The sequence below is a fragment of the Xiphophorus maculatus genome, chromosome 7, assembly GCF_002775205.1.
Source record: "Xiphophorus maculatus strain JP 163 A chromosome 7, X_maculatus-5.0-male, whole genome shotgun sequence".
Classification (NCBI taxonomy): Eukaryota; Metazoa; Chordata; class Actinopteri; order Cyprinodontiformes; family Poeciliidae; genus Xiphophorus; species Xiphophorus maculatus.
Window position 1 is genome coordinate 6,713,373 of NC_036449.1, and position 16,471 is coordinate 6,729,843.

A 16,471-nucleotide genomic window follows, 5' to 3' on the forward strand; every position below is an offset into this window, starting at 1 on the left:
TTTCGAGCTTTTCAGCTTAACTTGAAGGCCATGTCTTGGCATCTTTCCCGTTGTGCCACATTCTGTTTTTAGATGATATGTTGACCAGAGCTTTGAGACCCGTTCAAAGCTTGGAATACCATTTTAATATTTTTTGCTGTTGACCTACATGATCCCATGTCTTCATGTATGTTCTTTAAATGACACACTAAGGATTTTTGTTTTTGTTAATAATTATGTGACCTATGAAGGCAGTTGGATGCTCTGAAATACAGTACAGACCAAAAGTTTGCACACACCTTCTCATTGAATTCAATGAGAAAGTGTGTGCAAACGTTTGGTCTGTACTGTATGTCAGGGAATTAAGGAAACGAAGTGGCGATGTAGCAACCCACACATTAATTTCACATCACCATGAGCAAGAAATGCGCCAACATCAGCAACGACCAGCTAATGCATCACTGTCAGCTGTCACAACGGGTGACGGGTCTGGTTCCAGACTTATTAAAAAGTTACCAGTGGGACCTATAGTGACACGCTCACGAAGACGGACGTATTCCAGACAGAGATTACTGGAAGTTTGGCTAGATGGTCAGATCTTCAAAGATACAAATGGATGCCAAATGGAATATGCCCAGCTCTTGTTTACTTGCGACTTACATTTAAGCCAACACATACAACGGTTCTCAATTTTGCGTAAAACTCTTCAACCACCCCCTAAATGGCATCAATGGGGGTGTGATGCCCCACATTTAGGGGGCATCACACCCCCTAAATGTGTCTCCTTTGGTCTGCACTTTTGGCGGATTTAGAGGTCAAGTTAACATGAAGAATATCGTTTCCTCCTGCATTAAAAATCACATGTCCAAAAAATGATCCACGTAAACAGGGGAGCCTGAAACGAACAACCTGGAAGAGTTGAGACTTCAGGTAGACTCGTTGTCATGGTTGCAACGCTAGCTGAGTGTGTCAGGTCTGACATTCTGCACGCGGCTGAAGAATGAGAGCTGTCTGTCATGGTAGAGATTCTGCTATGTAAATACCAGCAGCAAAACCAGATTGATGCATCTGCCACCAGATAACAAAAAAAAAAAGAGAAAAAAGAGATGCCAGTAGAAGTCTGAAACTTTTTACTTTAATTTACCAGAAAATCCTCTCTGGCAGCGGCACCTGAAAACATAATGCAGTTGCGGTCAAAAGTATGCATTATGCATTAACCTTTTTGAAACATAATTCATCATGTTGTGTCCGTTAAAGAGGCCGTCGGAACTTTAAGAGTTTTATTGTAAGGATCAGCGAGGGTTGGTTCTTCTGCTTTCGGGGCAAGAGGAAGAACAGCTGGGTTTAAAACTGTTCAGGAGATTGGAGTAAAATCAGGATGGGAACAAAGGGTATCTGTATCTCTTGACCCGTTTGGTGAGAGCTCTGGAGGACTGGATGCTGCGCAATCGACAGAGTCTGAGGCTGGCAGAAGCGAACGGGGATTTGGCCGCGTGCTTTCACTGTTCTTTGTCTCTTCGGAGCGGTGTGGATTCAGGCGAAAGGGCGGACAGGCATGCAAATGTTTCCCAGGAGGAAGACGAACTCCAGCTGATTTTTTTTTTTTTTCTTTTTTCAAGGAGGTGGAAGACTGGCGTTGAAGCTGAGACAAGGAAAGAAGACCTTGTACTGAAGGAGTTCTGAAATCCAGGGAGAAAGTGCAACAGGTCAGGAAGGAAGGGAATTTATCACCGCGACGCCATCACTGGTGACTGTCCTTTTCTTCTGCCGCGCTTTCATGTCGCCTCTTGATGAGGCCTAACAAGATGCAGCTGTGGATAGATGCAGCAGAGACAGCACACACAACTGTGTTTTTTCTATTCTATATTACGATTTTGTTTTGACTCCCTCTCATTTTAGTAACTGCTTTTATGCCTAGCCTAGGCATTGTTACTAACCCTAACTATTACTAGTCTAGTTCTCATCTCAACCCTTACAAAAACCTACTTCACATGTTCCTTGCTTTCCACAAATGACCTCAGTTTGTTGGTGAAAATGGTGAAAGTGGTCCTCTGTTAGTAGCACATACAAGTATACACACACACACACGCATTCTCCTCTCGAGAGGTTTGTGTTTTGTGACAAACATGACACAATCTACGAGCTTATAAGAAAGACTTCCTTAAGCCCACTTTTAAAGATGCAGCGCTCTCAAAACCTGTAACCGTCCCACTTGCTCTAATTAAGAACCGATGCTGGTCTCGCAGGTGCAGCTCACACCTTCATCGCCTCAAGTACCCTCTTTGCAAACGCAGAGCTTTTTCTTATTTCCATACATGGCTTCAAAGGTTGTCAGTAAGATTACTCAGCTAACCCCAAGTGCACTGTGCCATGAAGTCACACCCTATAAAACGTGGCGTGCTCACAGATTTCTGTGAAAACAGCAATTAAGTGTGTTTTTCTCTCATTAGGATTCCCTTGACCTACTTTGAAATGTATAAAAATTCCTCGCCTAGCTGTTGTTGAAATTCACACGTACTGTTTCTCCGGCAAAACGTCCTGCGGGAAACAAAAGCGTTGCCGTAAAACGTCGGGTGGTTAGTAAACTGCCCCCCACCCCTTTAAAAAAAAAAAAAAAAAAAAAAAAGCCGTGTAGGATTATTTGTATTTTTTTATTTTTTGCATCTGACGCTGATTAGGTCTCGAAAAATACCAGGGACACACATTTCCTCGCGCCTTCATTACGCAGTCTCAAGCGCGGCTGCGGAGGCAGATCAAAAACCTGCGTCGTGAGTTGGTTCTGCCAAAGCCGGAAACCCACAAAATACAATCACGTGGGTTTACGGGACTCCGCGGAGGTACACGGCAACAGAAAACATGTCGGGTTTTTTTGTTTGACGTTTTTACATGTAAATAACACAAGTTACTGTTTCAGCTTGAACAGTTTAAGACCTCCAACAAAGTCTCTTTATATAATGCGAAAAAGATTTATGTCCGAGGGCAGCGACCACCAAAGGAAAACTGGCGCAGAGAGACAATACTTGTTAGACAACAAATAAGTCCGTGTGTGTACATGGCCGTGCCTCGGAGATTTACGTAAGACCCAATTAAAACTCTGTTTATTTTGGAGTATTTGTATTAGCTTTTCCTGAGAGCCACTGTGTTTTCTCTAGCTGTACACAATGGGGTATGTGGCTTCAAAGTGCCACATACCCCCACTTCTGTGTTGGTTTTTTTTTTCTTTCTCTTTTTTTTTTTTGAGTGTGTGTTTAACCCAGCCACAAAAGCTTACGGTTTACATGATGGCTTAGAGGTAGCATTATGCAACTGAACAAATGCAGCAAAGCACGTTCATACAGAAAATCAATTCATTACTTTCATGAGTGGGCATCAGAGCCCCTTCTCTTAAATGTATGAGGCAGAAGAAGTGGGCGGAAAGGCACGAATGTGACCTTTGCTGGCATAAAGGAAAAGGATTACGCTTCACTTTTATCTACCTCTTCGCCGTCAGTGCCGGCCCTCCGATCCATGCGCCCCATGAAATGAATAAAAAGCACTTTGAAGAGTCTCTTTTCTTCTACCAGGGGAACCCCGCGATAGTATTCCTTTGGCGTTCACGTTGTAGCAAAGAAATTTGAATTCGTTCTTTTGTAAGGGTCATGCGACACATTTGAATATTTTTGCTGTTGAGTAGAAAACCTGTGTGTTGCTCTCATATGGCAAGCGGTATGAAGACTTCATTGTGTTCATTTGGAAAAACACTTCATATGAGATTGGAGAAGCCAAACCAAACGCTGCCTGGAATTGGCTCTGATGAGACGCAACGAGAATGCGGCTGTGACACGTTTCTCCTTACAGTCATGACATGCCTGTAGTTTTAATGTTGTTTGAGTTGTGTTTTCACTCAAGCGGGTGAGGTACCTTTGTAATTACATCTTTAGCATAAAATCTTTAAATCATTGAAAGGGCCAGCGTTATGTACTTACCAGGCACATTGTGCCATTTAATAGCACAATCGAGTAACTGTTACTTTATAAAGTTGCTATACATACCCAACATGACTTAAATGAAATTTGACTTTGCAATTTTATTCCTTGAAACTGGGTTTCTGAAGCTCCTGCTCTTTCTGACACTCTTCCTTCAGCACAACATTCCTCTATTAACCCTTTAACAACATTTTTTACAAGCGATTCACTGAGACGTAGCTCCTATAATGAGCTCAGCAGTTGTGCAGTTCCACCAGGTGTTTGCTAGTTTGAAGGAGCTTAGTGGGAGAGTCGCAGGGTAAGAAACTCAGCTTGGAAACTGCAGCTCTGGGGAGGAGCTTTGTCGTCAAAGGCGGGGCTAAGCCCAACCAGGTGTTTTGCACAGCTGACCGGTTGCCACGAGAGATCAAAGGATTCCTCAAACATGTATGAAAGGGGCGTGCCGTGGTGGCGTAGCTGTTAGCGCGACCCATATTTGGAGGCCTTGAATCCTCGACGCGGCCGTCGCGGGTTCGACTCCCGGACCCGACGACATTTGCCTAAGGGACACTAGAGCCCACAAAAGACCCCCTGGAGGGGTAAAAAAAAAAAAAAAGACATGCATGAAAGGATCAAAGCAACCCTGCTGGTCTGTTTTTAATGAGAGAATAACGTTAACATGCTGTAAAGCTCTAAAAAGTCCATTTTTACACAATACTCCCAACTTTCAAAATGTAGATGTTTTGTTAACATTAAAGTAAAATCTATTCCATTACAACATCTGAATTTTTCTTCAAATGCGTGGCACCGGAAAAACAACACAACCTTCCACCTGCATGTCACGAGGAGGTGAGGAAGGGATCACAAACCGCTGATGTCACTGAGCCAACATCAGGGCTTCAAACCCAGCGACCTCCCCTTTAACACCCGCTACTCCCACCCTGCTCCTTTCATGAGTGACGCATTCAGTGAGTCACGCTTAGTGTGGGTTACTTGCTTTGTGCGTTGAAGAAATAAGGTGTTCTTTCTTGCTCATTTTTTGACATCCTTACTTGCCAGCAGCAGACGCTTCCTCTGACTGAGCAGAATTTCCTCCTGTTAGGTACTGACTGCTAATAAAAGCTTTTGCTGTGTTGCTACACGCTCAGTGTGACATAAAAATGGAAAAATCCAAACAGCCAATCCCAGACGATTACACAACGAAGCCGTTGAACACACGACGTCGACACTGCAGGGGGGAAAAGGGTGTTTGGGATATGAATAAACGGCATAATTGGGAGAAAAAGAGAAATATTTTAATTTGTCGCCTTCCCATTAACTTTTTACATTCATTAAAATGTATCAATTCAATGACCTGTTGGCCATATGAACAAACTTTTCCTCTAACTTGCAAGACAAAGAAGTGACTACTAAGTCCACCACCCAGGACGAGAGTGGGTCTGTACACGCGAGTCCCTGGAACGTGAAGCAAGACCTTCCAGTGGAACGTCTGTATCTACGAGGTGCAGCTGAGATCTTCATCTCGACACATTTTTCCACACTATCCCATGATCGCGTGTGGTTATTTCACAACTGTTAACCCATTTATGCAGGTTTTCTGTTAGTTAGTGCTTCCTATACTTTGTGTATGTACAGTAAATGTGTTTGAGCAGTTCGACAAAGGGCTTTACCGAACTCTCCTGGATGCTACTGGAGTGTATGTTGAGTTGCTTTTTTTTTTTTTTTTGTCTTGTCAGAAAAGCATTGTACTTTATTGAATGAATTAATCTGGCACATTTAATGTTTTGATCTGCTGAAAAGCCTCGGAAGTTCATCTGCAAAGCAATTGTGACAGCATCCGTTGGGAATAGTTTGAACAGGAAAAGAAAAAAAAAAGCAATTGGATTTTGTTTAGCGGTTTCCAGGCAAAGAAATTAGACTTTAAAACACAATTTGAACACAGTTTTCATTGGGGACTATTTAACTGTTTCAGCAGTTTAATATAAACTTGCTTCATCCACTCCAGAAATAGCTTTGATGTGATCTTAGGATGATGGTCCTGTTGGCAAACCAACGTTTCGACTGTTTAGCTGCTGTTCTGAGGCGAAGTCAAAAAGTTTGAGGCAGTCCTCCTATTTACATCAGCATGATGTGACCACCACCGTGCTCCACAGTTAGTACGGTGACCTTATGTCTAAAAGCCCCAAGTCCTCTAAACATACTTATCTTTTTGACCAAGAGGTTCAATCTTTGTTTTTGTCTGACCACACAACTTTCTCCAAAAGGCCCGTCGATGAGGGCAGCCGCACAATTTCACTTGAGCTTAAAGGAGGAGTTGATTTTTGCGTCCAAGCACGTCTTTCTCTGTTGGTTTCCACGCTGATGTTCATTTCATTTCACACTAGACAACGAAACTTGTTTTGGGTTGTTCCTGTTCCCACTGATCTGAGGGTGACAGTTTGGGTCAGATGACTGAAAGTTGGAAAAAAACAAAACTGTTGGTATAACGACCCCAAATACACATAAAAGCTGGCTTTGGAGTAGCTAAACCAGGCTAGCATTAAGGTTTTGGAAAGACCCAACCTTAAAAATCTATTGAAAATCTGTGGACTATGTTTAGAAGTTGATTTGTTGCTGGGATACCAACAAAATGAGGTCATGCTGGTAGCTACAAAAGTGGTACGCGTATACATTTAACCCTGTGTACAATTGAAAATTCTCAATACATTTTGCACCAAATTCTTATTTTTCAAGCTCTCTGTCCAGAACTGTGCACCTCTGCGGGTTTTATCCTGCAGCAGTATATATAATCCCAATCGTATATTATCAGACTAAATGTTTTGAAGCTACAACAATAAAAACAGGTGTGGAAAGGAGAGGGGGGTAAATTTGGTTTACCTCCGCTACACAAATCCCTCACAGGATTTGATTTACAAATACCAGCAAATCTGATTAATGTCATCATTTTAAGTGGCTCTAAGAGGATTTTGGCGTCAGCGTATATCATTGCTTCAAATCTGGAGTTGAGCAATGAAGGAATGGGGAAGCCACTGACCGGGCACGCCTCAATCTCTGATGGCAGCGTAATCTGTCCGTTCTGACCCACTTTCTACGCTACTGTTGGCTCATGGTCCGGCAGTCGCCAGGGTTACACAAAGGGTCACCAGCTGTCGCTCACCAATGTGTTCGCTGGGATGTAGTCGAGATTACCAGCGCGCTTATCTTCGTAAATAAAGACGCGGGTTTTACTCGGCGCGGTGTGGATGAACTTGACTGGTTTGCGCGGTGCCCTGACCCCGACCCCGTTAAAGAGCTTTGGGACCAGCCGGAACGCCGACTGCGGGTCGGCTCCCACCGCCCGCTCTTGGTGGATCAGGAGGAGGTTTCAAGCGTGACCCGAGGGTGAAAAGGCCGTCGGAGACGCAGGCGACATTTTGTAAACTGCTCTCACTAAATGTCACATTCCTTTGTCTGACTTTACTTAGTGGCTGCAAACTGGTGAATGAGTGGATCCCTCATTCACTGACGGCACTGAAGCTTCATTTCTATTGCAATTGTGTGTGATGTTGAAAAAAACACAATTTTGCAATTGCGGTGCTTTCATTAGATAAGAAATGCAATTAAAATCACACAAGCTTGTCCACGCGGTAAGTCATCAAAAATCATGGCAGAGACGTATACATGAGGTTAAATTCATAATTCAACCATGGTGCTAGTGCTCATTATCTATCAGCCAATCAGAGGAGACATTTGGAGTGACAAGCCACTTACACTTGGGAGCGGCTACATATGTGACATTCTGGGGGAAATTGTAGTCGCTGGTTTTACAGAAGACTTTACAAAACACTTTCGAATTACATATAGCCTCCTATGAACTGTCACATTCTACGAAATATACAAAAACAAGCTACAAACCACGACTACTTCCTGTCCTCCTCTTCTTCGTGATTTGCCCCAGTAATGACATGTGGCTGTTGATCACTCGTGTGACGCTTTAAAGAATGTTTCTGTTGCAGTTCGGCAAAAGTACATCTGTTTCGATACGCCCCAAAAAACCACTTCAACCTAGCCCCAAAACATTTCAGCAAAAAGAGTGAGTTTTTTTAATTCATATGTTTCTATTAAGCTCATTTGTTTTCGTAATTCCATGTTGTGCAATTCTGTGGTTAATGGAAATGCAGCTACTGATTATATCTTTGGTAGCATAAATGGTCACACATCTTAAAGCTAAACATCTTCAAACTCCTTGTTTTTGTGTTTTCTGATTGATTACAAAAGAGAATTTAATGTTTAATGAAATATTTACAGGAGCAGAATTTACAGCATGAAGTTTTCTACTGACCCCTGCGCCTCTCTGCATCCTCCTCCGTCTGGTTCCTGGACCGCACAGTTATGCAACAGGTAGCAGTAATTCTCCAAAGTAGCCTGATGTTACCAACACATAGCAATATTTTTGGGAGGAACACCCAGACTGTTTATTTGCAAACTGTTTTATATGTACATGTTCGGGTTTGCTGTGGTGGCGCAGGGGTTGAGCGCGGCCCACATGCCTTGGTCCTCCACATGGCTGTCGCGGGTTCGATTCCTGGCCTGGTGACCTTTGCCGCGTGTCTTCCCTTTCTGTCGTTGCCCACTTTCCTCTCAATTAACTGTCAGAAGAAGAGGGCCACTAGAGCCAATAAAACCTTTAAAAAAACATGTTTTTTTGCCCTTATAGACTAGAGAAACTGTGAAATGTAAAGCAAATATATATATATATATATATATATATATACAATCCAAACAGTCCAGCTTTGTGGTTTTTAACTAACCCAAATTTTACTGTCCTTTGGAGGACATGGGAAAGGAAACGTACCAACACTTGGCTCATGTAAGGCTTTTCATTTTTACTAGCAGCAGGGCTTAAAGGGGCAGCATTGGGTAAAATTGACTTTTCTGATCTTTATGTCATGTTATGCTGTTATTCCCTCATCAAAGACATGGCTGTTGTTTTGCCTTGATGCCTTCGTGCATGTTTGAGAAATCTCCCATGGCAACCATTCAGCTGTGCAAAACAATTGGGTAATGCCTAGCACTGCCTTCGAGGACATTTTCCAAGCTTCTGTCTCATGTAGCTCCTCTCCCCCCTGTGCTCCCTACCCTTCAGACTAGCCAGGCACAATTAGCAAACACCTGGTGGAACTGCATATCTCTTGAGGTCATTATGTGAGCACATTGTCACGATATCTAGAATTTTCACAGTTTCTCTGATCTAGAATTTTCTTTTTCAATATATGGACCAATACTAATATTGGATGCATGCATAGTCTAAAAATCAAGTTGTGAATAGCTCTGCTCAACTCTACAACAAAAGCGGCTGTTGCTGCATTCGAGAGAATTGTAAGCAAAGAAAGTTTTTTTCCCCCCAATTTATATTGTAAGTTGTAAAATTCTTGTGCTCAGTGACCAGACTAGACATTATTTACACTACAAGATGATAATTCATTGGCGTTAATGCACGCAACCACTACATGCAGAGGTTTTTGTGACGTCATCGCAGAGGTGAGGAGCTGGAGGCTGCAGGGAGCGTTCGGGTGCATTTGTGAGACCCGTAACTGGGAAATTCCAACTTCAGCGCACAAATGAAGCACAGCGTTGTGATTCGTCTGGATTTCTCTCAAACCGTTTCTGGTCAGTGTATGATGTTGCTTAACCATCTGAAGAGAGGCTTCTGATTGATATCGACTGACCTAACATTTGCTTAGTCTTTAGAGATGAAACGCTTTGCATTAGCAGAATTTATTGCAGGTATAAACATTTGCTATAAACAGCTATCAGGCTTACAAGAAAAAAATATAAACCGTGTTTCTCAACAGGCTCTACATCACACACACGCGCATTTGTTTTTAATACCTTGTGGGGACCATTTTCCTGACTTCTACTACATTGTGGGGACCCACTGCTCCTTGTGGGGACCAAAGCCTGGTCCCCACAAGGGGAAACACTGTTTTTGGTCAGGGGTCAGATTTAGGACTACGGTGTTAATTGAGTTTTGGTTAGGGTTAAGGTTAGGTATGTAATGGTTAGGGTTAGGATAAGGGTAACGTTTAGATTGTAGAAATGAATGGAAGTCAATGGAAAGTCCCCACAAAAATAGCCACACAAACGTGTGTGTGCACACACACACACACACACACACGCCCCCATACACGCACACACACACACACACCAAACCTTATCGGCCAGTTTTCCGTTAACGTGTTGATTCAGACGTTGCGACATTGGAGTGCAGTTATTCTCCCTGAGTGTTATTAATCACAGCTTCTAGCCCAGATGTCACGTGACAGAATGAGGTCTAGACACGAAGGAGCCAATCAGGATCAGAGGTCAGATGCGGTGTTTCATGTCCAGTTATGCAAATCAACCAGGAAGTAGCCGCTCGCTGCTCTCCTGTTGCCGTTGGAGGCCAGATGAGGCTCTAAGTCAGTCCGTGTTTAACGTCTGCCACCTGGAATGTGATGCATGCCGTCTGCAGTCCGTTCTGAAAAGAAGAGACAGAATGTGAATATCAGCTTTTTTCCAAATGGGGCCATTCATTTTATGCTCTGCTTATGGCCTTTACAGATAAATAAACAAACATAATATAAGATAAAACATTTAAAAAGTCTCCAAAGTGTTTCATCTCTGTAGACGTATAGTTTCAACGTATAGTATAAATTTATCATTTTTAACCTTTTCAATGTCAGTTTTAATATTTGACATTTCTCTTCCTCTATTGTTAACAAAAGTGATTGTTTCTATCAAATATACTTAAGCTTATATGTTTAAAGAGATTCATCAATCTTTTTTTTACATTTATTTGATGTTATTCATATGGGGAAAGAAATGCTCTTTTAAGGAATAAGATCAAAATATTACGATTTTCTTTCCAACTTGTAATTGAATCTCATTATTAGCTTCAGTTCTCAGCATGCATGGCTGGTATTCACACTTTTAACAGTTTAATTAGCACTTTTATCAAGTGTGTTTAAAACCCTGACACTGCAATCATCCTGGAACTTTACTACGACGATATTTTGATCCACGATGAAAATGATCATCTTCAGCAGAAAATGAAACCAACGTAGAAAAAGTCAGTAGACGAAGGCTGAGTGATTTCAAAACATCTTTATTTTGTTTTATTGTGGTACAAAAATTGTACCATGTGAACAGTTGGCTGAATCAGAACTGATAAAACAAAAAACAGATGGAGACAAAATTCTGATCAAATATATCTGGAGAAAGTGTTTCAGGTGAACATGTGCAGACGTCAGCGAAATTTGACGGGTGACTTAATTTCTCTAAAGGAGCCGCAGTATTTTTAGAGAAAATATCCATTAATTAACATTTGGAACCATCTTGATTATTAAGTTATTTTCTTTGCTCCTCTCAGAAGACCAGCATCATGGCTTGTGAGTGAAAATTTTAATATTTCCCATCCTGATTGATCAAGATTAGGAAGATGGAAATATGTTGGGTTTTTTTCCCCCACACTGAATAATTGCATTATAGCTCCGGGTTGATTGATTTGTTATCCACATAGATTTGTCCTCAGTTGGAAATCGTAGAAGTAGTGTACTTAGAATACTTTCAGGTTTAAAGAAATGATTAAAAATGCTACTGTAAATACAACTTGTCTTACAAAATATCGTATCTTTTGGTTTTCTCTTTGTGTATAAACCGAATATGCCCCATGAAAGCTGTGTGTTTTTTTGTTGTTGTTGCTTAAAGGTAAATGCTTAATGTAATAAACTGATAAGACATGGATATAATATATTTTCTCGCATAACATCTCTACATGTCGGCGTACGTGGAAAAAGTCCTCTAAATAAGCAGAGTTGAACTGTAAAGTGTCGGTTTTTACACGGAGCGAGTCGACGCATGAGCTCGCCCTATAAAAGTGCAAATGTTGCACCGAATCTCACTGCTTGAACTTCAGAGCTCGTTTTACTCCCATTACATGCCGTTCATCTTATAGAGTTGAGGCGTTTTAACAACTGTTGCTACGAATTTTGTTTTATTTTACAGTGTCGATCGACTCCAACGCAAGTAAAATCAGCTCTGAGATTCCAACGGTGAGATCAGTGCAACGTTTATGAGTTCTCAGGGTGGAACCGTATGGTGACTGGCTCGGTGTTGGAAGTGACTCTTACTGGCGTCGCAACAAACCCTGCTGCTTATTTTACTGTGCAAATCTCTCTAGATCGGCGTTTCCCAATTCCGGTCCTCAGGCCTCCCTGCCCTGCATGTTTTAGGTGTTTCCCTTCTGCTACACACCTGGATTGAATATATGGGTGATCAACAGGTTTCTGCAGCACTTGATGGTCATGCAATCATTTGAATCAGCTGCTCTGGAATAGAGGCACATCTAAAACATGCAGAGCAGGGAGGCCTGAGGACCGGAATTGGGAAACGCTGCTCTAGATTGTTTAAAATCTAAAACACTTTGCCTGTCATTTATTCAAAAACAGGCAGCGACATTGATTCTTATTTTTATTCTGATTTTTTTTTTTAAATAAAACTGTTTAAGAAATGTCAAAAGGCTTACATATTTTTCTATCCCTTTGCCCATATAGGGCTTGTATTTACAGGACATGAAAATATCTTCAGCATAGAAAAACGACAACATTGTTTTTGGAGAGTTATTTCAGAACAATAGTGTTTTAAAAATGAAAATGACAGTCAAAATTGAATTTTATTTAAACTGCAACGTTGAAGTACTAGAAATGAGATCTTCAATGGGAGTCGATGGAACAAAAAGAATGTCAAATGGAAACAGATTGGTCATAACTAGCCTTAAAAAAAAAACCCTATAAATCAATATAAAACATATAAACTGGTGAAATGCGATGCTGTTTGGTCTAAAACAGCCAAAGTTTGGCAGAAAGTAAAGTAAAAGAAAACAAAAAAACACAAAATATTCCCTAAAGGGTTGGTACAAAGAAATCTAAATTAGGGGAAAGGTGAGCTAAAGATGTTGCAAAAATGATTTAAAGACAACAAACAGAGAGACACAGTCGGGCTTAAAAAGGACTCTTGCGTTTGACAAACACACTCACAAAAACAAACCAACGTGCTGGTTCTGTCCTGGCAGGTTTAAGCAGCAGCTGTTGAACCAGGTCACTGGTTAAAACTTCAACTTGAGTTCTTCACTTTTCGAGAACGTCCTATCATCCAAAGTCGGACAGAATTCCAGACATAGTTTCTGATTGGTAATGGGTTCCTCCGCTGTGCAGAGCCAGCTCACGATTATCACCACGTCTGTACTTCCATCTTTTCTGACATGAACTCTCCAGCTGTCAGTAGGATTTGGATGTTTAACGTAATCGACTGTGTTTGAAAAGCAGAGGAGACCCACACGAAGGCATAACCGACAGGCTTCCAGATCTCTGTTTCTCTGCCTTTGGCGAACGAGCGTCACTTTTCTACACCTCTGATGTTAGACTTCACACAATTTGATCATCGGGTAAGAAAAGCTGCCACAGATTTTCCTGGAAATGCTGAAACGTTACGCAGCATGAGCAACTATTGTTACAAGTAATGATATTCTGGGAGTTGAACAATGCACACTCAGAGAGCCGTTCAATAGAAATATCAAAGGGAAAAACTAGAGTCCTTCTTGCTGACAGCTCTCATCCTTTACAAGCAGAGTTCCTGTTTCTTCCTTTTGGCCTCTGGCTCAGCTTTTCTGTGTAAAAAGTTGCAACTACAGTGATTTCTCATTTTAATGGAGGACAGGATGAGTTGCATCACATTGTTGGGATTGATTGGCTCCTTTCTACATGTATTTATTCCACATATGGTACTGATGTTCGTAGTAATTCTCGGTTGATGATGATGATACATTGCTGGTACTCTCCCTATCTTGTATGGACTGATATTTGTATCATCCCTCATTTTTAGAACTTCGATTGTACGTTTCTTAGTCGTTATGTCATCGTCTTCTTTCTTTCTTTACTTGCTGTAACATTAATTTCCCCTTTGGGACTCAACCAAACCTGAACCTTATGCTTACAGAGTAGTGTCTGAAAAAGACCGAAAGGGAGTAGCAACTGAAGGAATCAGTAGTTACAACCAAGGAATGTGGATCAGTCTCTTTGATTGAAAAACTCAATCAGACCTTGAAGCAGATGGGCTACAGCAGCAGAAGACAACACCAACAGAAAACAGATGCTCACCAGCATTGGACAACTACAGGCTTTTGATTGGATGACTCTAGATTTCAGCAACAACGTTTCACGATAGAGTTAAAATTTGTGAACAAGACGAAAGCTTAGATCCATTTTACCTCGTATTAGAGTGTAGGAGTTACATTCTTGCCCAACTTAAGGGTTCCTTAGTACCAATTAAGTATCACTGAACACCGGCGTTGACTCTGGTCAACGCCGCCACAACGACTCCAACCTTTCTGTCTCACAGTTCACCTTTCTTTTCAGGGTTACTTCGCCTTGAGCTGGCTACCCAAACACAACAATGAATTCACTTTCCTCAGCCTCAGCTGGTTGGTAAGATCATCTGGACAGCTCAGAAAGATCCAACCGGACTTTGCAAATCTAAACGTGTCTCAGCAAAGGTGTTTTCAGTGGCGCTCTTCTCGGATTCGACGTTCCTGTTTTGCCAGGCTTCACTGCCAGTTTGAGCTCGCAGCCGCAGTCTCTTGCGGTTGTGCAAATAAAATCGACTCTTCGAAGCCTAAACAGTTTACATTTGCATGCCGTGAGGACACAGTAACATCCCCGCTACAAATACAAATACAAATGAGCTCACCAAAAGAAAAGCGAAGCGCAGGGTTCAATAGTTTAAGCGTACTAACTGCGACTGACGAAATGGTTTTATACCACAGTAATCTGGTATAATATGTCTCAGTGATTAAACACGGCGTATCTGTTCTGAAATGACACCCGATTGAACTGAAGGTGTGACGCTGCCCTACATTAGATAATCTTTTTCTGCCTTTGCTTAATATGCATAAAGATAAACGCAAATCCTTTCACAGCAGCAGGGCAACAGAGTCCACACAAAGCGCCGACTGGACTTTGAAAAGAAACAGTTCTCGTCTCTCTCCTCATTTGTCAGGTTGAAGATTCTCAGAAAGAAAAGGGGGGAGGAGAGAAAAAAGATGTTATCACCGAATGACTGAACTGCAGGGAAAGATGGGAGTGGATGCACGGAGAAAGAAAGGAAGACGGAGAGAGTGAAAAATATAAACATGGTCTGTAGTTGTGCATTCGTTAAACAAGACGTCTTTGGGCCAACAAAGATAGAAATGTTAACTCTTAAAGGTTTCACTAAACATCTCTAGATTAAAATAAAGAATAAAGAGAGAGAACCACTCCTTGCAAGAAGAATTAAAAACACAGTCTTACTCTAAAGTCTTTATGGAGGATTTTCTAATGTGACGGCTCATAGACTGAATTTCCGGTTTCCACTGCTTTGCTTAAAAGAGCCCAGCAGATGCAGGAGAGCCAACTTGTCTGGGTTAACAGGTCCGGCAGACTCTGGTAGACACTTTTAGATTGACTGATGTAGAAAAATATATACAGTAGATCACTACATCTGGGCTGCGCAGTTGGTAGCACTGTTGCCTTACAGCAAGGAGGTCCTGGGTTCGATTCCCAGCCCGGGGTCTTTCTGCATGGAGTTTGCATGTTCTCCGGTCCAAAAACATGACTGTCAGGTTATGACTGTCTCTAAATTCTCCTTAGGTATGTGTGCATGGCTGTCTGTCTCTGTGTTGCCCTACGATGGACTGGCGACCTGTCCAGCCTTTTGCCTGAAATGTCTAGCTGGAGATGGGCACCAGCACCCGTCCCGAACCTGCTAGGGACAAGGGTGTACAGAAAATGGATGGATGGATCATTACATCCAAAAATGCTTGACAAATGGGTGAAATAATGGACAACAAACACACCTGTTTGTTGATGGGTGTGTTGGTCGACCTTGTGGTTGGTTGACTAGCTGCCAGCTAGCTAATTGGATGTTTTGTTGGATGACAGACAGGCTGAATAAAAAATGGAGTGAGTGGTTAGTTGGTAGAACGGTTGGTTGAATGACTTGCTAAATGTTTGGTTGGTTTGTTGGCACCTGAATGGATAGTCATTGATAGTCATTGATATTCATTGTCAAAAACATGACTGTTAGGTTAATTGGTCTCTCTAAATTCTCCCTAGGTGTCAGTGTGTTTGTGTGTGTGTGGTTGTGTGTCCAGTCTGTCTCTGTGTTGCCCTGCGACAGACTAGCGACCTGTCCAGGGTGACCCCGCGTATCGCCCGGAACGTTAGCTGGAGATAGACACCAGCACCTCCTGACCTCACTAGGGACAAAGGTGTTAGAAAATGAATGGATGGATTTATTGGTTTATTTCTTGCTGCAACAGGCACATACTCCTTTCAGTTTATTTCTTTCACTCTTTGTGCATTCTGAAAATCTATGAAAAATAATCATAATCCTCTTCTTGAGTAAATTCTTCATATACCTATACTCTGACTGCTCTTTACAGCTGAATTTCCAGTTAACAGACATTTGAATATATTATTGTTTTAATTCTTCTC